General features: G+C 37.9%; 1 pseudogene; it reads left to right on the top strand.

Annotated features, from left to right (window-relative positions):
- The first annotated feature begins 5292 nt into the window (after positions 1–5292).
- LOC150004236 (elongin-C pseudogene) lies at positions 5293–5713 on the top strand (annotated as a pseudogene).
- Positions 5714–22204: the final 16491 nt, after the last annotated feature.

Below are 22204 nucleotides of genomic sequence, written 5' to 3'. Positions count from 1 at the left end.
CCCACCCCATAGTCAATCCCCACCCTGTTGTCCATGTTCACGAGTTATTTATACCTGTTCCTTTACTAGACCCTTCCCTTCTCCCTGCCCCCATTACTCTCTTCTCCCTCCTCTCTGGTTGCTGTCAGTCTGTTTTTTGTTTCCATGCCTCTGGTTCAATTTCACTGTTTGTTTGTTTTGTTCATTAGGTTCCTCTTATAAGTGAGATCATCTGGTAAAAAACAAGCAAACAAACAAACAACCCTCCTTTTAAATTCTTCCTTTTCCATCCACATGCCCTTCTCTTTTTATGAAGGGTAACATGTTTGCAGCTGAGTAGTTTTATTAGGCTGTTTCCTGCTTCTAGAAGTTTGGGGGTCCACCTGTCTTCTTTCATTTCCTGTCCCTTTCAGTTCAAACTGGCAGTGTTTCTGCTGGTATAAAATTATCAAGTACTTTGTGGGTTTTCTCTGTGTGTCACAGAGATTCACTCCATTAAGCAAGAAGCCTGTCTACAGATCTTTGATAGGTAATCCCATCTCTGTGTTTGCTTTTCCTGAAATGGCTAAGAGACCTTGCGCTTTCTCTATGCTCTTTGGTTTGATTGAGAAGATCTTGTAATCTTTTACAATATGGGTAGGCTGAGAGGTTCCCAAACATCAAGTTTTGGGTCTTTTTTGTTTAACCATTATTTTTCTCCCCCTTCCATTTTACTATAAGCTGCAAGAAGAAACCAGGCCATACCTTAAAACTTTGCATGAAAATCTCCTCAGTTAAGCATTCAAGTTCATCATTTACAAGCTCATATTTCCACATAAAAGCAAGTCAAAATTCTGCTAACCTTTCTGCCAGTATATAACAAGGACCTACTTTCTTCCAGCTTCCACTACCTGTTCCTTATTTCCTTCTGAGTCTTCACCAGAAGTATCCTTGAAGTCCAGATTTCTATTTAATAGTCTGTTTACAACCATTTAGGTATTCTCTAAAATTATTCTTCAGACACCTCACTACAAGAGACTTTAACGTCCATATTTTTACCAACAGTTTGATAAAGGCAATCTAGTCTCCTCAAAATTCTTCCAACTTTTGCCCATTGCTCCATTCCAAAGCTCTATCAACACTTTTAAGTATTGGTTACAGCAGCACCTCACTTTCAAGTGCCAAAATTTTATTAGTTTTCTATTGTTGCTATAAATAGTACCACATATTAAATAGCTTAAGACAGCACTAGCTTATTATTTTACAGTTCATGCCCACATGAGAAGGGCATGGGTGTTGGCAGGGCTAGGTTCCTCCCTGGATAGGGAAATTTTTTCTTTTTTTGCCTTTTCCAGCTTCTAGAGGCCACCATCTTTTTTGGTTTGTGGTTCCCCTCCTCCATTATCAAAGCCAGCAATGGCAGGTTGAATCTTTCTCTGGTCAATCTCTCTGACTCGTCTTCATTACCACATCCTTCTCTAACCACAACCAGGAAAGAGTCTGCTTTTAAAAGCTCACCCAGATAATACAGGATAATCTCCCCATTTCAAAGTCTGTAACCTTACTCACATATGCAAAGACTTTTTTCTGTTTGTTTTTTGTTAGTTTTTATTTGTTTGCCATGTAAAGCAACATTCACTGGTTCTGGAGATTAGGAAATAGATTTCATTGGGAGACCATTACTCTGCCTACCACAAAAAGAAACTTCTATCTTGTCTAAGCCATTATTATTTTGGTCTTTGCAATAGCAACAAAACTGGTATCTTAACTCTCTAGTTTCAAGGTTTTGAGTGGTTATTTCCTGCCTTTTAAAAATGCTGTCTACAAGACAGGACACAGTAACAGGCCATGGAAAAGGAGAGATAATAAACAATGGCCTATGTAATTTAAGTGTGCTTCACTTTATGTAAGAGTTGCCTGAGATCATATACACAGTTATAATTGTTATAAATTGAATCATGTTTGAAATACACTCGACCTTACTATGGAGAATAATTTATAAAGTGAAACAATACTTTGTAAAGTAAATAATATTTTGCTTGACTAAAGTAAGACATGCTATATATAAAATATAAACATGTTAAATATCTATTCTTTATTTTTGGATGTCTATAATGTACTAGGCTCTGTGCAGGTGTTTTACAAAACTTAAACAATCTTAAATAGAGTATATAATGTGTGTCTAATTACTAAGACTTTCCAAGCTTGCTATAAAAACCAAGAAAAACAAGGATGGATGAAACTGATAAAACATAAGTAAGCTATAATATCTCATAGGAAATATTAAACATAGATAATGAGTCAACAAGTAGTTTGTAAGAATTAGACAGAATTCTTAAGATACGTTAAATACAAAGAGTAGGTAAATCAGTGACCTGTCAGATCTGTTAAAAATAGATACAAATAAATGGAATATATGATAGAACAAACAAGAGTGTTACTTAGATCTAAAAAAGGAAGTTATAAGGTATGATTGCACCACTTTGAGCTGACAGCTATGGTACCCCTAAATTGGCCAACCATTGGTGGCACTCATAATATTCCTCTTCTGTCCCCACATATTCACAGATAAAATCCATAGTGCTTGGTCAGCTAACTGGTGAACTATAAGGTGGTCAGGAGTAGTTGCCCCCATGTCTTGCTGATGGAACAAGGATATGTGTTGGTCCCAGGTACCTTCTTTCTGTTGTTACTCAAACTTCAACTTGGTCCTTGTAGCCACACCAGGAAATACTAATGTCTCAGAGAGAGACAGGACATGCAAACATTGCATAGCCCAGGACTCAGGCAGAGTGGCCCTTGCACACTATGCTAAGTGTGTAACCAGTCCCATTTCTTTCTCTTTATTTCTTGTGTGTTTTTAATTGACATAATAATCTATGTTATTTGAGCTTCTTAATTTGTTCAATGTGATTTTCTGGATTCTGGGATAGCTTGCTTGGTGTTCTTGAAGGCAACTATTGCACAACGGAATAAAATCAGATAGAAGATAAAAGGATTGGCGGGAAGAGAGGACTATAAGGGAAATCTCTTAAGAGAGATTCCTGAAGTTCACCTAAGGGTTTCTGCTGTTAGAGGTCCTTCTTACTCTCCAAGTTTCCTCTCCATTCATTCAGCTACAACCAAAAACTCAGGATCAGGCTCAACTCTTGCGTCTCTCCTTTCTCACATACAATCCAACACAAAGTCCTGCTGATATTTCTTCAAAATAGTTCTTGATTTCATGCACTTCTCTCCATTTATCTCATAATGACTCTCCTCTAAACTATCGCTTCTGCTGTTGGAATTTCATCCACTGCCTCCTAATGGGTTTCTTTCTGAATTCACAGACCACAGAGTCATTGTTTTACAATAAATCTCACCTTGACCTTCCGGTTCTCAAGTGTGTCACTGGCTTCCCCTCGCTCTTAGGATAAAAACCACAATCTTTTTAAAGTTCCAGGAGTCCTTATGAGACACAGTCCGTGCCTCTCTCCCCTCCCCCCATCCCGGTCTCCATCCATGTTCCTGTCACCTCTCTTTCTAGGCCGGTCAAGTACTCACCTTCTTTTAGTCACCAGAACATGACGAGTTCTTCCCTCCCCTAATCCCTGGGCTTGAAACACTCCTTTCCCACCTCTTCCAAGTTAATTCTTACTCATCCTTCAGATCTTGGCTCAAACATGACTTGCTCAAGGAAGCCCTCAATCCCCAAGGCTACACTAGATCCCCTGGTGTTTTCTCTTGGGCCTTTCCGACTTTTCCTCCCTACAAATTAGCACACATTTAAAAAATATTTATAAGAATTTATTGAGCAGTCTAGGCACTGTGGACACAGCAGTAACAAAACAAATCCTTTGTTTTCAGACTACAGTAGTCCCTCACTATATCGCAGTTCACTTATCGTGGCCTCACTATATCGCAGGATTTTTAAAAATATTATATTTAATTATTTATCACGAATTTTTCTCTATATCGCAGGATTTTGTGGTACTGTATACTTATGTTTTGAAAGTTACGTAGGTTTAAGAGTCTAGAATAAATGTAAGGTTCCTACTTTGCAGGGAGGTCTGGAATGTAATACCTGCGATAAGTGAGGGAATACTGTATCTACATTCTGCCATATTAACTTAAGTGGTTATCTGGATAATGTGCATATTTCCTTCTAATCTATAAGCCCTATGAGGGCAGGCATCATATTGATTTACTCATCATTATCTCTGCAGTGCTTTGCATTGTGACAAGTGCAGAGAAGGTGCTTGGTGAATGTTAGAAATAGTAAAAACCAAAACCAAGGAAGCTGAGATGCAAGATTTATTAAGAGGAACCTGCCGGGCTGTCTCAAAGGAGAGAACAGCAGCTGGCGTACAGGCTGACAAGGTTTTAAAGGGAGGGATAGAGGATCACTGGAACAGGGTATCGGGGCGCCTAGTGATTGGTTGGGCCTGGGGGTAACGGCAGGAACAATGGGTTGAGTCTGGGGGTAACGGCGTGAACAATGGTAGGAACAACGAGGTACTTGGTGTTCTGTTGGGTATGTTGTTCGGGAGAAGGTACTTGGTGATTTATTGGGCATGTTGCTGGGGAGAAGAATAGAATAAGGGAGTAAAAAATTTTCTACCTCCTACTGGTGTTTTGCAAGACTTGAGGAACTTTTCACTGGACTCCTCAATAGTCATTGTTTGTGGTTTTTACTTCCTGCTAATCAACTTATTGGGTGGGGGTTTTTGAGGCTCTTACTGAACCTAATAGTGAACATTTATTAAACAAATAAATGTACCTTTAGAACCAAGACTCCCTGTTTTAAAGATCTTACTTTCCCACTAAAATCTGGTTTTGAGAGCGCATAGGCTTAAAACAAGAGTTGCTTCAACAGCGCTGACCCTTCCAAACAATAGCTTTCATTGATATAATAATTTACAAAGTGCTATTTAAAATATCATCTTTATGACATCCAGGTGAAGAAAACTAAGGCAATATCCCTGCCAATTTTTCAGATGTTGAAACCAAGTCTCCAGAGATCTCCTGAAAGTCACTAATAAGTGGCAAGGCCAGGGCTAAAATCTTCAGTCTTCTGATTTCTATTTTTTAAAAGCTATTCTAAGCTCTCTCCACTTCCTAAAGCTAAAATTTTATTCAGCTGGAAGGTTATCAGAATAGAGGGAACCTCATCTTTTGAGAACTTAACAGATGAGGAAAGAAAGTTGTCCTTAAAATTTAATATCCAGGGGGGTGGGGGTTTGGCCCTGGAGTAGGGGCTGTGGTGGTGCGTGGGGACTTGGTGCGATGTCTGCAGGCCTGACGAGAAACCGCTAAACTTCCTGTGGAAGCGAAGTAGAATTTCATAAGAACATAATGGGTAAGTTTCATAAGAAAATAGCAGATGGAGAAGAGAAAACCTATAGTGGCTGTGAAGGCCCTGATGCCATGTATGTCAAATTGATATCTTCAGATGGTCACGAATTTATTGTAAAGAGAGAACATGCATTAACATCAGGAACAATAAAAGCCATGTTGAGTGGCCCAGGTCAGTTTGCTGGGAATGAAACTAATGAAGTCAGTTTTAGAGAGATCCCCTCACATGTGCTATCAAAAGTATGCATTTATTTTACTTACAAGGTTCGCTACACTAACAGCTCCACGGAGATTCCTGAATGCCCAATTGCACCTGAAATTGCACTGGAACTGCTCATGGCTGCGAACTTCCTAGATTGTTAAATAAAATAAATTATAATAAACTGTAACTTTTTTCAGTATTTAATACCTATAGTTCAGTTAGAATTTTTTTCCATATATAGCAAGTTTCCTGTGTGCAGTTGAACTTTAAAGTTCATTGCAAAGCAGATTATCGTTTCTTCTTTTGCATAGCAGAGTTGAAATTTGTTTGCTACATCAACAAATTAAGGACATTTTCACAAATTGAGAAATAAACAAATACGCCAGTTTGTAAGTTGTTTTGCCTTATCCTTTGGATGTCATTTTTAAAATAAGAGTGATGGTGATATAATAAATGTTAAAATTTAGTCATAAATGAACATATTCTATAGGTAAATATTGGGGCTATGTATTTTTATGTTTTTAGTGTTTTTTAAAACCTGATCTTGTAGTCGTCATTAGCATTACTAGAATTATGCAAATAATTGCATTATAAACAAGTTTATAACTTAGCCAAATATTGATTTTTATAACTGTCAAAGACATAAGAGTTGAAATTTTTTATGTGTCTTTTGATAAACTGCAGTATTGTTTAAGTATAAAAAAAAATTTAGTATCCAGGCAAGCACAAAAGTCAAGGGAGAAGATGAATGTGGAGAGCTCTGTCAGCAATGAGCTAGGCCCGTTGGCAGAGGATACCTGAGATACTATGGCACCTTGTGCCTGGGTCTGTGGAGTGCCAGCTGATAAAATTTGGAGCATTAAGTAAATAGTAAGTCTTCCTTACATCTTGAGCAAGGAAAATTCTAGGGGCTTCCCACATAACTTTCAACAAATGTGGATTATTTTCCAAGAACAAGAAAGCCCTTAAAATCCACTGTCTATGGAAATATTCAAAGATATCAAGACATTAATCTATCTACTAAGATTTCTGATACTAGATGGTAAGCTAAACAGACCTTTAGTTCCTCTCCTTACTAAAACCACATTGACATGACAGGAAAGAAGAAGAAAAAGGAAACTGATCACATAAAGGAAGCCTCAGCAGGTCAGAAATTTGTTAAATTCCTGGGAATAGAGAGAGCAGATGAAATTGTGCTAACAGATAAAATAGAGAAGCAGCAGCACAATCCCAGAAGGTACAGCAAAGAAAGCTGTAGCTAAGGTTGGAGCCATTTTGGAGCATGGTGAGTTCAAGATCAACAGGAACAAAGAGGAAGGCGTAAGGATAGCAGAAATCAGCATGATGAACCGAAATCCCATCATTGGGATAGTCGGTGAGTCAGGAACATTCTCACTTTTACACTTGGAGAACAACTCAGCTGAAGGACTACTTGGGAAAAAACAAGATATACTTACTAAAGAGAGACAATGATCTCCTTAGGGAGGATCAAACTTGCTGGTTCATGTGCTGGAACCTGCAGTGGGTACCCATCATTTTGCCTGCCCTGCATTCATTCCACTTTCCCTTGCTTTGAGAAACCACTCATCTTGCATTGGGCAGGTCAATCAAGAAACTTCAGACCACCTTCTTCTCTTAGCCAAGGGCTGGGTGGACACCTGACCCAAATGAGGCAAATCAAATCATCTCTCTAACAGATTATACAAAGACTAAATGACGCTCAGGTTTTTCTACTACCAGCAGAAACTGACTTCTGTCAATTGATGGTTGTTGGCACGAATTCAACACCAACAGGAATCCCCAGTTTGGAGTGTGGTGAAGAAGGAAACTTTATTCAGTACGAACAGCTCAATGGTGACACAGCATGACTGTGATGACAGCACAGCTGTGGAAAAGCTTAGTAGTATTATGGCTCAATTATGAAGCAGCAAGGCTGTAAAACAGCGGGGCTGTGCAACAGCACAGCTGTGAAAGACCCTGGGGGCACTCGGACCTGGGGCCAGGCCCCTTTCCTGTTAGATAGCTCTGCTCTTCTCTGGTGTGCTCCACCTGCCCCAATAAGACATCTTTGGTGTTTCAACTAGGGAAATGAAATCTTCTGTGAAAAGGAAAAGTGCACTCCCAGAGCCAGAGGGGAGCTGACTGATACAGACAGAAGTCCCTGCTCAGGGTCACTGATTGGCCCATCCTTGCAGTGTCCTGAATGGTCACAATGGAGCTGCTCTGATTGGTCAGTGAAGTTGCGGATGGGGTATATGGACAGAGAAAGCCTCATTACTGTTGATTGAAATATAATTTTAGGAACTCCTTTATAAATAAGGGCTGGCTCAGACGGCAGAAACACAATGTAGGAAGGCAGTTCAGTGCAGGAGGCAGGCAGTGCAATGCAGGCTTTCCTCTGAGTTTGCATGAGAGGCCATTGCTTAGGAAATGCTGCTAGGCTCTGCTTTTAAATTTGAGCCCCGTTAACCATGAAAAGCCTTTCTGCATAGGTATCTTCTTTCTCAGGGTGGACAGTTCCTAAACCTTGGTTTTATCTGGAGGTAAGTCCTCAGAAATGTTCTGGCGCCTGTGGGTCCTAGCTCCTGTCCTCCTCTGATCCTAGACTTTACATGCTACCCCATATCTTTCCTGTAAGTTTCCCTTGCATCCAAATAACCATGACTAATATATAAACCCAGAGTCCAGCCCTTCTCAGCATTTACCTCCTTACCCATCTGCCCTATAGCAAAGGCTGGCAATGAAAGCTTCCATTTAAAGGAGCCACAGACCTGCACAATAATGGAAAACCAGAAGCACAGAGAAGAACCTAGATGCCCAAACATCTGACCTCAAAGGAAAAAACTAATTAAGTAACAAGAAGACAACCTTAAAATAATTTTAAACAGTAAACCCAGAGAGATTTAAGAGAAGAATTCCTAAAACACCTGGAACAGGCTTCTGTGAAGAAAGGATCAAAAATAACTTTAAAAATTTAAGGCATTAGAAAGACTATAAGAAAAAGTCACAGAGACCTCCTGGAATATAAACCAAAATTCAAAGAAATGGAAAATATAAGCAAAATGTTGTCATATTTGAGAACTTATCCAGGAAGTATCCTCAATATGAGTTTAAGAAAGAGGAAATAGTGAAGATACAGGAGTGGAAAACAGAAAATAACAGAAGAAAATTTCTCGGAGCTTAAGAAAGCTATATGGCTTCAGATTACAATGGCTCAGCATGTACCGAGCAGAGGAATAAAAAAGACCCACACATCATTGTGCATTTCTGAATACCAAGGACAAAGGGAAGATCCTTTGGTTCTGCAACCCAAAAAAACAGGCTTGCTATAAAATTTTTAAAAAGAATTAAATTGATGTCATATGTCAGCAACAATAGATATTAGAAAATAGTTTTCAAAGTTCTAAGGGAAAAATTATTTTGAACCTAATATTCTGTACATAGCCAAAATCCCAGTGAAGTGTGGGGTAAAAATAATATTGTCTGTCATACAAGAACTAAAAAATAAAATAAAAATAAAAATGACCTCCTAGACAATCTTTTTGGAAATTAAATTTTTAAAAAAGTAACCAGTAAATCAAAATAATTTAAAAAAAAAGAAGAATTCAGAAAAGGAAAACATGGAGCACAGTAAACAGAGGACCTAACCAACAGTTCAATTAAAAAAAAAAAAGTTCAGGAGAACAGTTGTACATCAGCTTAGGAAGTAATCAGTCCCAAATTAAAACAATAAATCTGAGAGCTCAAAGAATAAGGCTTCAAAAAGAAGCGAAGTCACATCAATAGTCTGATTAAACAGCTTGATGTCTTGGTGATAATGCAAAGTTATATGCTTCTTTTGTCCTATATGGCATAAGAACAGACATGTAGATCAGTGGAACTGAATATAGAGCCCAGAAATAAACTCAGGTCTCTGTAGACAATATCTGACAATGGGGGAAGGAGCATAAAATGGTGTGAAAATAGCCTCTTCAACAAATGGTGCTGGAAGAACTGGACAGGGACATGCAAAAAAATGAAACTATACCACCAGCTTACACCACACTCCAGAATAAACTCAAGATGGATAAAAGACTTAAATGTAAGCCATGACACCATAAAAGTCACAGAAGAAAACATAGGCAGGAAAATTTCAGATATCCCACATAGCAACATTTTCACTGACATATCTCCTAAAGCAAGGGAAATAAAGGAAAGAATAAACAAATGGGACTACATCAAACTAAAGAGTTTCTGCTCAGCAAAAGAAAACATCAGCAAGATGAAAAGGGAACCAACCATATGGGAAAACATATTTGCCAATGATACCTCAGAGAGGATTTGATCTCCAAAATATATAAAGAACTTGTATGACTCAACACCAAGAAGACAGACAATCCAATTTAAAAATGGACAAAGGGCCTGAACAGACACTTCTCCAAGGAGGATATACAGAGGGTCCATAGGCACATGAAAGAATGCTCAACATCACTCGCCATCAGAGAGATGCAAATAAAAACCACAATGAGATACCACCTCACACCATTCAGAATGGCCATCATCAACAAATCAACAAACAACAAGTGCTATTAAGGATGTAGAGAAATAGGAATCCTAGTGCACTGTTGGTGGGAATGCAGACTAGTGCAGCCACTATGGAAAACAGTATGGAATTTCCTCAAAAAACTAAAAATGGAACTGCTTTTTGATTCAGCGAGTCCATTGCTAGGATTATACCCAAAGAATCCTGAAACCCCAATTCAAAAGAACCTATGCACCCCTATGTTCATAGCAGGGCTATTTAAAATAGCCAAGTGCTGGAAACAGCTAAGTGCAAATCTGTAGATGAGTGGATCAAAAAGCTGTGGTACATTTACACAATGAAATACTGTGCAGCAAAAGAAAGAAGGAACTCCTATCATTTGCGACAACATGGATGGAACTAGAGAGTAGTATGCTTAGTGAAATAAACTAGGCAACAAAAGAGAAATACCATATGATTTCACCTCTTACAGGAAACTAATGAACAAAACAAACAAGCAAGATAGAACCAGAGGCGTGTAAACAAGGAACAGACTGACAGTGACCAAGGGGAATGGGGGAGGGGGAAAGAAACTAGTACAAATGACCATGGACACAAACAACAGGGTAGGATTGACTGGGGGAGGGCAGGGGTGGGGAGAGCAATGGGGGGAAAAGTGGGGTAACTGTAATAGGAGAACAATTTTAAAATGAGGGTGGGGTTGGGGAACAAGGAGACTATGAAAGTAAAAAAAAAAAAAAAAAAAAAAACACGACAACCCAAATATGAAGCTAACTGAAAGGCAGGATAATTGTGAGCCACTGTGAAAAAAAAGTCATTTGACCTTGATGCTTGAAACAGTCTTCTCTATGAAGCTCAGTTTTTGTGACATATGACTACATTGCCTTTCCTTTTTTTTTTTTTTAGGACTTGATGTATTTTTAAGCCCCTCATACACATCCTGACCAGGGACTGAACCCACAACCCAGGCATGCATTCTAACCAGGAATCGATCCAGTGACCCTTCACTTTGTGAGACAATGCCCAACCAACTGAGCCACACTGGTCAGGGCTGACTACATTTCCTTTCATCTGCACACCAGTATTTTACACAAAATCATATTTACATGAATCAAAATATTTTAAACACTTTTACTAGTGTTTCATTCTATTGTAAAAAAAAGACAGGAAACTCACCAAACAAAAGTATAGCTTAATACCTGTGAGAACAACATCGATTTAACCATCACTCAGCTCTAGGAATGAAACTTTGTTAACAACCTCAGAAACTCCTTCCTTTCACCATCTGGATCTCAACATTCCTGGTGATCATGAGTAATCATTTCCTTGACTTCTTAATCATTTTATCACCCAAATGTGCATCCTTAAACAGTATAGTTCGATCTTGATAATTTTTAAATTTTTAAGGTTTTATTTTAATTTATATTTTAAATTTAGAAAGGTTTCCCCTCCATCTCTTTCTTTTTCTGTCCCTGTCTATTGAAGAACATGTAGTCTGGACTTTGCTGAATGCAAACTCATGCTGTTATTCATATTCTCTGCAATCCTGCAAATGGGCATTGGGATCCAGAGACTGTCTCAGACTTGGTTCTAGCCTTTTAACAAGACTATGGGTGGTGATGTGTCCTTTCTTTCTTTTCTTCCTTTCTTTTTTGTAGCAGCTTTATTGAGATAAAATCACAACCCATTCAGTTCACCCATTTAAATTGGACAATTCAATGGGTTTTAGTATATTTACAGTTGTGCAACCATTACTACAGTTAATTTTAGAACATTTTTCATAATCCCAGGAAGAAACCTCATGCCCTATAGCCAACAACCTCCAAACACACAATCCTCTCACCATCCTTAGGCAACTACTAATCTATTTTCTGTCTCTAGTGAGTTGTATATTCTGGACATTCCATAAAAATGGAATTAAAGAATAAGCAATCTTTTGTGACTGGCTTCTTAGCATGATGTGTTTCGAGTTGGTGATGTATTCTTTCATCAAGAGACTCAAAATGTTCAGATTTCACTCTTTTTTGATATCAAAGGATGTTGAGGGTCCATGCCTGGAGCTATTAATACATCAATGATTGCAAAATGATGATCTGATTTTGTCTTTCTTTTTTTCAATTTATCACCTTTAATACATATACGAACAGCTTCTATCCCTCTCCTACCATATGGTTTCCCAATAATACAGTTCCAACAGAACAGGCAAGATAAATGCTTGACTTATTCCTGTTCTTTGCAAGTTCTCAGCATAAGTTATTCCTCCATCATCTTCCAGTGGTTATCAATGACATTTAAATATATACATGGGTAAATTAAGAAAACTTAGATTTAAATATATTTGATAGGTTTTGGTTAATTTCAACTATCAATCTTTTTAAAGCTCAAATTATACTTCTTTGACCAAGGGAGCGTCTTCAAGTAGGCTCCTGAATGCTTTTGACATGTCTCAAAATAACAGTAATAGCACTATGCCACCAATATTGAAAATAGTTAAAAAATTTTTGCTTATGCTCTCTCACTCTGGCCAGTTCTTGTTGTTTTTAAATTTATTTTTCAATTGCAGTTGACAACATTGTATTTGTTTCAGGTGTACAGCATAGTGACTAGACATTTATATATCTTATGAAGTGGTCAGCCCAGTAATTCTAGTACCCATCTAATACTGTACATAGTTATTACAGTATTATTGACTATATTTCCTATGCTGTACTTTACATCCCTGTGACTATTTTTATAACTGAAAATTTGTACTTCTTAATCCCTACTACCTTTTTTATCAATCCCCCCAACCCCCTTCCCATCTGGAAACCATCAACTTGTTCTCTGTGTCAATGAATTTGTTTCTGTTTAGTTTGTTTATTTATTTTGCTTTTTAGATTCTACATATAAGTGAAATCATATGGTATTTGTTTTTAGTCTTTCTCTGTCTGATTTATTTCATTTAGCATAATACCCTCAAGGTCTGTCCAGGTTTTTGCAAATGATAAGATTTTATTCTCTTTTTTTTATGGCTGGGCAGTATTCTATTATACATGTATTTATCCATTCACCCATGAATGAACATTGAGATTGTTTCCATATCTTGGCTATTGTAAATAACACTGCAATGAACATAGGGGTGCATATATCTTTTCAGATTAGTGTTTTGGATTTTTCAGGATATTTCTATTATTAGGTTTTGAAGAATCTTTAAATTATTTTTTATAGCGGCTGCACTAATTTACATTCCCACCCATAGGGTATGAATATTCTTTTTTTGCCACATTCTTACCAGTACTTGTTCTTTTTTGATTTATTGATGATAGCCATTTTGACTATCTCATTGTGGTATCTCATTGTGGTTTTAATTTGCATTTCCTTGATGATTAGTGATGTTGAGCATCTTTTCATATGTCTGTTGACCATCTATATATCTTCCTTAGAGAAATTTTTATTCAGGTCCTCTGCTAATTTTTTTAAATTGGACTGTTTGTTTTTGGTGTTAAGTTGTATGAGTTCTTTACATATACAGTATTTGGTATTAACCCCTTAACAGATGTATGATTTTCAAATATCTTCTCCTATACAATAAGTTCCTTTTCATTTTGTTGATGGTTTTCTGTGCTATGCAGAATGTTTTTAGTTTGATGTAGTCCCATTTGTTTATTTTTGTTTCTGTTTTCATTGCCTTCAAAGTCAGATCCAAAAAATATTGCTAAAACTGATGTCTAAGAGCTTACTGGCTATGTTTTCTTCCAGTAATATTATGATCCCTGGTCTTACATTAAAGTCTTTAGCCCATTTTAACTTTTCTGTAAGGTGTTAGATAAGGACCTAGTTTCATTCTTTTGCATGTATCTGTCTAATTTCCCCAACATCATTTATTGAAGAGACTCTTTCCCCCCATTCTATATTTTTTATTTCTTTGTAATAAATTAGTTTTATGTGTATCTGTGGATTTATTTTTGGGTTTTCTACTCTATTTCATTAATCTGTGTGTCTGTTTTTATGCCAATACCATATTGTTTTGATTACTATAGCTTAATAGTATCCTTTGAAATTGAGGTACATGATACCTCCAGCTTTGTTCTTCTTTCTCAAGATTATTTTGTCTATTAAGGATCTTTTGTGATTCCATACAAATTTTAGAGTTATTTGTTCTCATTCTATAAAAAATAACATTGAAATTTTTATAAGGATTGTATTGAATCTGTAGATTGCTTTGGGTGGAATGGACATTGTAACAACAGTAACTCTTCCAGTCCATGAGCATGGATTATCTTTTGATTTTTTCGTGTGTCTTCTCCACTTTCTTTCATCAATGTCATGGTTTTCAGAAAACAGATCTTTCATCTTCTGGTTCACTTTATTCTTAGGAACCTTATTTTTTTGATGCAATTAAAAGTGAGATTGGTTTTTTTAATTTCTCTTCCTAATAGTTTGTTATTAGTGTATAAAAATGCCACAAATTTCTCTATATTAATTTTGTATACTAAAACTCTACTGAATTCATTTATTATTTCTAACAGTATTTTGGTGGAGTTTTCGGGGTTTTCTGTGTATAATTTTATGTCCTCTGCAAGTAGTGATAATTTTACTTCCTCTTTGATTTGATGTCTTTTATTTCTTTTTTTATTTAATAACTTTATTTCTTTTTCTTGCCTAATAGCTGAAGCTAAAACTTCAAATACTATGTTGAATAAAAGTGGCAAGAGTGTGCATCCTTGTTTTATTTCTGATCTTAGATGGAAAGATTTCAGCTTTTCACTATTAAGTATGATGTTAGCTCTGTTTTATTATATATGTCCTTTATTATGTTGAGGTACATTCCCTCTATACTCACTTTGTTGAGAGTTTTTATCATTGATGGTTATTGAATTTTGTCAAAAATTTTTCTGCATATATTGATATTATTTTATGATTTTTAGCCTTTATTTAGTTAATGTAATGTATCAAGAAGATTGATTTGCAGATGTTGAAACATCCTTGCATCCTAAAATGAATTTCACTAGGTCATGGTGTATGAGCCTTTATTTTTTTTAATTAACTTATTTATTTTTAGAGAGAAGGGAAGGGAGGGAGATAGAGAGGGAAAGAAACATTGATGTGAGAGAGACATCAATCAGTTGCCTCTCCTATGTGCCCCAACCAGGAATCAAACACACAAGCTAGGTATGGTGTCCTGACCAGGAAATGAACAGGCAACATTTTGTTTTTCAGGATGATACCCAACCAACTAAGTCACACCAGTAAGGGCTCTTGGTGTATAATTTTTATATGTTTTGTTTAATTCAGTTTGCTAATATATTGTTGAGGAATTTCATATCTATGTTCATCAGAGATATGTATCTGTAGTTTTTTTGTGGAAACTTTGTCTGATTTTGGTATAAGTAGGGCACACAAAAAACACACAAAGGACACTCCTGGGGCATTTGGCTCAGGTAATCAGGAAGATTGCATCACTGGGCCCAATAGGACACTTAGTATATTAGGCCACCCTGACAAGACTGGGAGACATAACAGATCTAGCTAATATACAGAAACAAATACAAAGAGGCAGCCAAAGTTAGGAGACAAAGAAACATGTTCCAAATGAAAGAACAAAATTCCATAAAAAATAAAATAAACAAAATTGATGTAAGCAATCTACCAAATTCAAAACATAGTCATAAGGGTGCTCAGGGAAGGTGGTGAGAACTTCAACAAAGAGATAGTAAGCATAGCCTTGGCTGATGTCACTTAGTTGGTTGGAGTGTCATCCTGTAGATTGGAAAATCACAAATTTGATTCTCGGTCAGTCTCATACCCAGATTGCAGGTTTGGTCCCCAGTCGGGGCACATATGATAAGGCAACCAGTCACTGTTTCTCTCTCGTTCTCTTTCTCTCTCTCCCCTCCCCGCTTTCTCTCTCCCTCTCCCTCCATTTCTCTCTCTCTAAAAGCAATGAAAATATGTCCTCCAGTGAGGATTAAAAAAAGAGAGAAAGATAGTAAGCATAAAAAAAGGACATCGATATCATTTAAGAAAGAACAAATCAGAAATGAAGGATACAATAACTAAAATGAAGAAAACACTAGAAGGAATCAACAGAAAATTTGATGAAGCAGATCAAATCAGCAACTTGGAAGTCAAGGTGGCAGAAAACACCAAATAGGAAAAGTAAGAAGAAAAAAAATTTTTAATAAGAATAGTTTAAGGGGCTCTGGGAGAACAGCAAGAATAACAACACTTGCATCTAGTGGTACCAAAAGAAGAAGAGAGAAAACAAAGGATTGAGAACCTATCTGAAGAAAAAATTATGGAAAACTTCCCTAACCTGGTAAAGGAAATAAACATATAAACTCAGGAAGCACAGAGAGTCCCAAACAAGATGAACCCAAAGAGGCCCACACCAAGGCACTCATAATTAAAATGCCAAACGTTAAAGACAAAGAGAGAATTTTAAAGGCAGAAAGAGAAATGCAATTAGTTACCTAATACCTAAAAGGGAGCTCCCATAAGACTATCAGATGATTTCTCAACAGAAATGTGCAGAGCAAAATGGACTGGTATGAAATATTCCAAGTAATAAAAACCAAAGACCTACATCCGAGACTACTTTCTCCAGAAAGGCTATTATTTAAAATTAAAGGAGATGTAAAGAGCTTCCAACAGAAGAAAAATCTAAAGGAGTTCATCAGCACCAAATCAATATTACAGCAAATGTTAAAGGGACTTCTTCTGGAAGAAAAAGGAGGAAGAAAATAACAAATATAAATAATAAAATGGCAATAACTACATACCTATCAATAATTACTTTAAATATAAATGGATTAAATGCTCCCATCAAAAGACACAGGGTAGTTGAATGAATAAGAAAACAAGACTCATACTTATGCTGTCTACAAGAGACCCTCTTCAGATCAAAAGACACAAACATATTAAAAGTAAATGAATGGAAAAATATACTTTACGAAAATACAAATGAAAAAAAGCTGAGGTAGCAATGTTTATATCCAACAAAATAAATTTTCAAACAAAGGCTATAATAAAAAACAAAGAAGTTTATTCTATAATGATAATAGGATCGATCCAAGATGATAAAACCCTTGTAAACATTTATTCATCCAACACAGGAGTACCTAAACATATAAAGCAAATATTGATGGACATAAAGAGAGAGAGATTGGCAGTAATACAATCATAGTCGGGAATTTTAACAACCATTGACATCAATGGACAGATCTTCCACACAAAAAATCAACAAGGAAATAGCATCCTTAAATGACACATTCGTCGGCAGCCGTCCGTCTCGAGAGACGATGGTGTAGCTTCTTAAGTGTCTATCTGCACCGCCGAGAATGGCTGTGCAGTCCGACTCGGGAGTGACACGGCATCTGTCTCCTCCCGTGTTGAATCGACATCTTGCGATGACGCTGGAGTGTCCTCTCCAGTGGAGCTGAAGCTACAGAGCCTGGGCAGGGTGATATGGAGGGTCTGCTGTTGCCCATGCAGCAGACCCCCCCTCTCTTCGCAGCTGAAGGGTCCAAGGGAAAGACGGAGTCAATACAGCTTGGCTTCAGGTGCGCCGCAGGAGTTGCCGGTGTTGACTACAACGTCAAACCGCCTTAGGGACTCCGGCTCCGGATTTTCTGTCGGGGTTTACTCCCTTAGCCTTTCCCCAGAAGAGGTATGCCGCAAGGCAGCGGAGGTTTTTTGGAGTCAGAGTTTTCCTTCTCTGATGTACCCTGACTGGAAGATCGAACCAGCGACACTTAGCTCGCAGGCCGACGCTCAATCCACTGAGCTAAACCAGCCAGGGCAGAAATGACACATTAGACAAAAGGGATTTAATTGATATTTTTAGAGTATTTCACCCCAAAGCAGCAGAATATATGTTCTTTTCAAGTGAACATGAAACATTTTCCAGAATAGACCACATATTAGGCCACAAAACAAGTCTCAATAAATTTAAGAAGATTGAAATCATATCAAACATCTTCTCTGAAAACAATGGCATTAGATAAAGAAGACATGGTATATATATACAATGGAATATTACTTGTTGCAGTACTTTGTGGTCGAGGGCACAGAAGTAATTCCAGCAGACAGAATGTGGGACAGTCGGAGGGCTGCCGCTCGCTCAGGCAGGATCAGTACTGGCAGTGCAAGCACCTTCCTTTTATTGGATTTTGCAGATATGCTAATCAACAGGGAGGGTCCAGGAATGAGCTCACAGGCACATTCCAGGAATGATTACAATGTACTTGAAACTTACAACAGAGGAAGTTTAAAGGATTAACTGAAGAGAAAGCTTCCTGATAAACAAGTCTGTATAGCATCTATAGATTCAAAAACAGAAATCCAATCATCTATTCTTTTAAGACTATGGAATGGATGCACTGTTCCTTAAACACTAAAGGAAAGCAATCAAGGTTAAACACCATTTGTGCTTAGTTTTGTTTGATTTCCTTATCAACATCAGGGAAAATGGAGTACTCAGCAAGATTCTTTTTAAGTCACAGGATGTGTTTGAGATCCTGAGGCCTGAGCAGCCAGAGACTGTTGGCACCAGCGAGTCCAGCTCACTGCTCGGATCGTTGAACACCTGGACCGAGAGGCATGTAAACATACCACAAATCAGAAGTCTTGATTTCCAGCATCAATTACTCAGCCATAAAAAAGAGTAAAATATTACCATTTGCAACAATATGGATGGACCTAGTGGATATACGCTGAGAGAAGACAAAGACATGTATCTAATGATTTCATTCATATGTGGAGTCTAAAAACAAAACAAACAAAACAGAAGCAGACTCATAGATACAGAAAACAAACTGATGGTTTCCAGGTGGGAGGAGGGTTGGGGGGGGCTGTGTGAAAAACTGAAGGAGTTAAAAAGTATAAATTGGCAGTTACAAAAGAGCTACGAGGATGTAAAATACAGAATAGGGAATGTAGTCAATAACTATGTACGGTGCTAGGTGGGTACTAGACTTATCAGGAGATCACTCATAAATTATATAAATGGCTAACCACCATGCTCTACACCTGAAACTAATATAAAATAATATTCAATCTCAAGTGTAACTGAAAAATAAAAAAACGAATAAATGAAAATGAAAACCTTCTGTTCCTATTTCTATGCATGATTATAAAAGTTTATCTGTTAATGCTTTTGCATTAAAGTATTCACTTAATACTTTATTGTATGGTTTCTTTATGTTCTAAGATTTTATAGCTAAAAATTCATTGTATAAATCATCAGGCAGGTCATGAGAGGGGAATGCAATGCAGCAGCTAAGTCTTCAGGATTTGAGACCATATACATGTGGGTTTGAATCCTGGTTGTGCGAAGGAGGCAAGTTTATTGGAACTCAGTTTTTCTGCCTGTAATGTGAAAACAATAAGACTACTATTTCCTAGAATCATTATGAAAAGCAAATATAATGTACGTAAAATTGTTAGCACATTGCCTGGAGAATTGTAAGTTATTTGTTATTATACTCATTACATTGAGGGCAGACCACAACTTAAATTTACTTTCCCACAAAGGGCCTAGTACTCTGCAGACTCTCAGTAAAAGCTTAAGTGTATTTAATCAGCTATAGCTACCGGAGTGAAGGAAAAGAGGGGAGGCAGGGGAGACCTAAGTGAAAACAGTCAATATGTTCAAAGTGAAGCAATTAAAGAGAATAGCCCCAGTTAAGACTTACAAAGTACCTACTGATTTCCTAACAATTAGTCCCTTATGAAAGGTTTTTTTTGTTTATGTTTCTTGGGAAGATCCTGAGATTTTAATTAATTACCTTAATTTGGTCCCAGGTTTTGGCAATATTCTTCTGGCATTCTCTATTCCATGAGGCTTCAGGATAGGCAAGCCAAAGCACAGCCCTGGAGAATTCTTGTTCTTCCCCCAGAAGTAGCCTCTCCATTGTTAATTATAGAAGATCTTAAAGAAGAGATTGTTTAAGGGATAATTCTGCTTGGCTTTATAAACAGCCCCAAGACAGTGGAACTAGAGACCCGGCTGGAAACAGTGGAACTAGAGCCTGGCTGGAGTCAGGAGCCAGTTCAGGAAGGAATCAGCCCCGGGGCTGGGGAGAATTCCAGAATGACCAAACTCTAAAACGGCCTCTATAAACTCAGATTGTAATAAATCCGGAAGAGAGCACGTAGGGCTTGAATTCAGGGGATTAAATTAAATTCTGATCCTAATTCTGGCATCCATAGTGTCTGAATATCTTCAGTGAATATTCATTCATTGATTTATCCATTCAATATCTGTGTCTCCCCAACCCTGCTAAGTACTGGAAATACAGAGATGAATGAAAAGTTATCTCTAAATCATATAGACGTTGTTTAAAAATAATAAGACAACAGGCCCAAATGGATAAATGTGCTCTCCAGTCATCAAACTGAATCTTAACTAAGTGAGTTTTGGCTCTCCCAGAAATGGAATCTTAAACCAGGAACCACCTGATCAGCACTCATTAAAGTCATCTGCCTGACAGACCATCCCCTAAAAGGAAAGTGACTGCAGTAACCAACCCGCTTTTTTTGTCTGGTGCAACTTCTTTGTTTCCACTCCCGTCTGCCTATAAAAGTCTTTCATTTCATCCAGCTCTCAGAGCTGCTATCTGCTAGATTGGATGCTGCCTGAGCTCAATTAATTTTGGCTCAATAAACTGTAAAAATTTGTACTATGCCTCAGTTTATCTTTTAACAGGTGCTGTTCATCCGAAAGATGACTAGACATGAACCACAATGGCAATTGATCCAAAGTGCCAAAAACAAATATGAAAAAAATGCAATATTTGCAAACATGTGACAAATAAAAGTTGACATATAAAGAAAGATAATCCATCAGTGAGAAAAATATGGATACAATACTTAAGTGGGCAAAGGACATAAGCAGAGAGCTCTGTAAATGGTAGATAAAAGTGATGCTCAGCTTCAGTAATAATCAAAGAAATGCATTTTTTCAGAGCAGTCCCAGCACCAACTTGTCTCTGGCGGGTTTTCCTCACGTGCTTGTGCTTTCAGTTTGCGGGAAGTTCACAAGCTGATCCACGTTTGTTCCTTCAGCGTTATCTCTCACTTCTCCCTCACAGAAACTCTCCACGCTGGGCAAACGCACGTACATACTGACCCTCAGCAAAGGCTTCCATTTACTGCCTCCACAGCTTGACCTGCAAAGTTCTACCCAGTGCCTTCCCTTTCCCCACGCATCAGACAAGGACACACACACACACACACACACACACACACTCACACACCCCACAAGAACTATGAAGCAGCTGAGATTGTGTCCTACTTGCAAGCTAACAACTGACTCTACCACAGTTTCATGGGTGCTAGCAGAAGACACAAGACTCCTGGGTCAGAGACGAAGGACTTTAGCACTTACGGTACAGCAAGAGGCCTAAACATCAGCATATTCAGCACGGGTTCCCCAAGCTCCAGCTCCCACAGGGCAATGTGAAGAGGGCCGCTTGCTCACACAGAGATTGCACTACAGGAGAGGAACCCAATGCTTCAGGACCCTGAAACTTTTACAGTAAGCATGCCCAGCTCTTGGTCTGGGAGGAGCCATCACTGTTACCTTCCAAGACTGTCTGCTGTACTAATATCTTTGAAAAGATAGTGCCAAACAAAGAGTAACCACTCACAAGACATATAGAAGTACAGGAGACACATGGGGAACTCCCACTGACCTCATAAGATACCAAGAGACTATGGCGATAGATTTGCTTCTGTTCAAATCCTAGAGCCTTCTCTTACTAGTTGTGTGACTTGAGATATGTTTCTTAATTTCTCTGAACTAGGTTTCTCATCCATTAAATAGAGTGGTATCCACCATAAAGTTGTTGTAGACTGAATTAATGATATTTGTATAATGCTTAGCAGAATGCTCGTACTTGTGAGGGCTCAGCAATTGGCTGCCATCGTTACTACTGCTAGTACTCAGCTGTCCAAATGCTGTATGTCTTTAAAGCCCAGCACAGCTGATCCCTTTGCGGAAGCCCTCCCTGTTCCACCTTCCCACTTCCCACTAACCCCAGTCAGCTCAGCCTCCCTTCCGAAGTTGCCGGCCTGTCCTCCATCAAGGCGGACATAAGTGGCAACATCACGAAAATCAAAGCTGTATATGACACTGACCCAACCAAGTTCCGGACCCTGCAGAACATCCTGGAGGTGGAGAAGGAAATGTATGGAGCAGAGTGGCC

The sequence above is a fragment of the Furipterus horrens genome, unplaced genomic scaffold (assembly GCF_987537825.1).
Source record: "Furipterus horrens unplaced genomic scaffold, mFurHor1.1.pri manual_scaffold_7, whole genome shotgun sequence".
In the NCBI taxonomy this organism is placed as follows: domain Eukaryota; kingdom Metazoa; phylum Chordata; class Mammalia; order Chiroptera; family Furipteridae; genus Furipterus; species Furipterus horrens.
The sequence above is the reverse complement of the archived record's forward strand: the minus strand, read 5'-3'. Positions and strand labels throughout refer to the sequence as shown.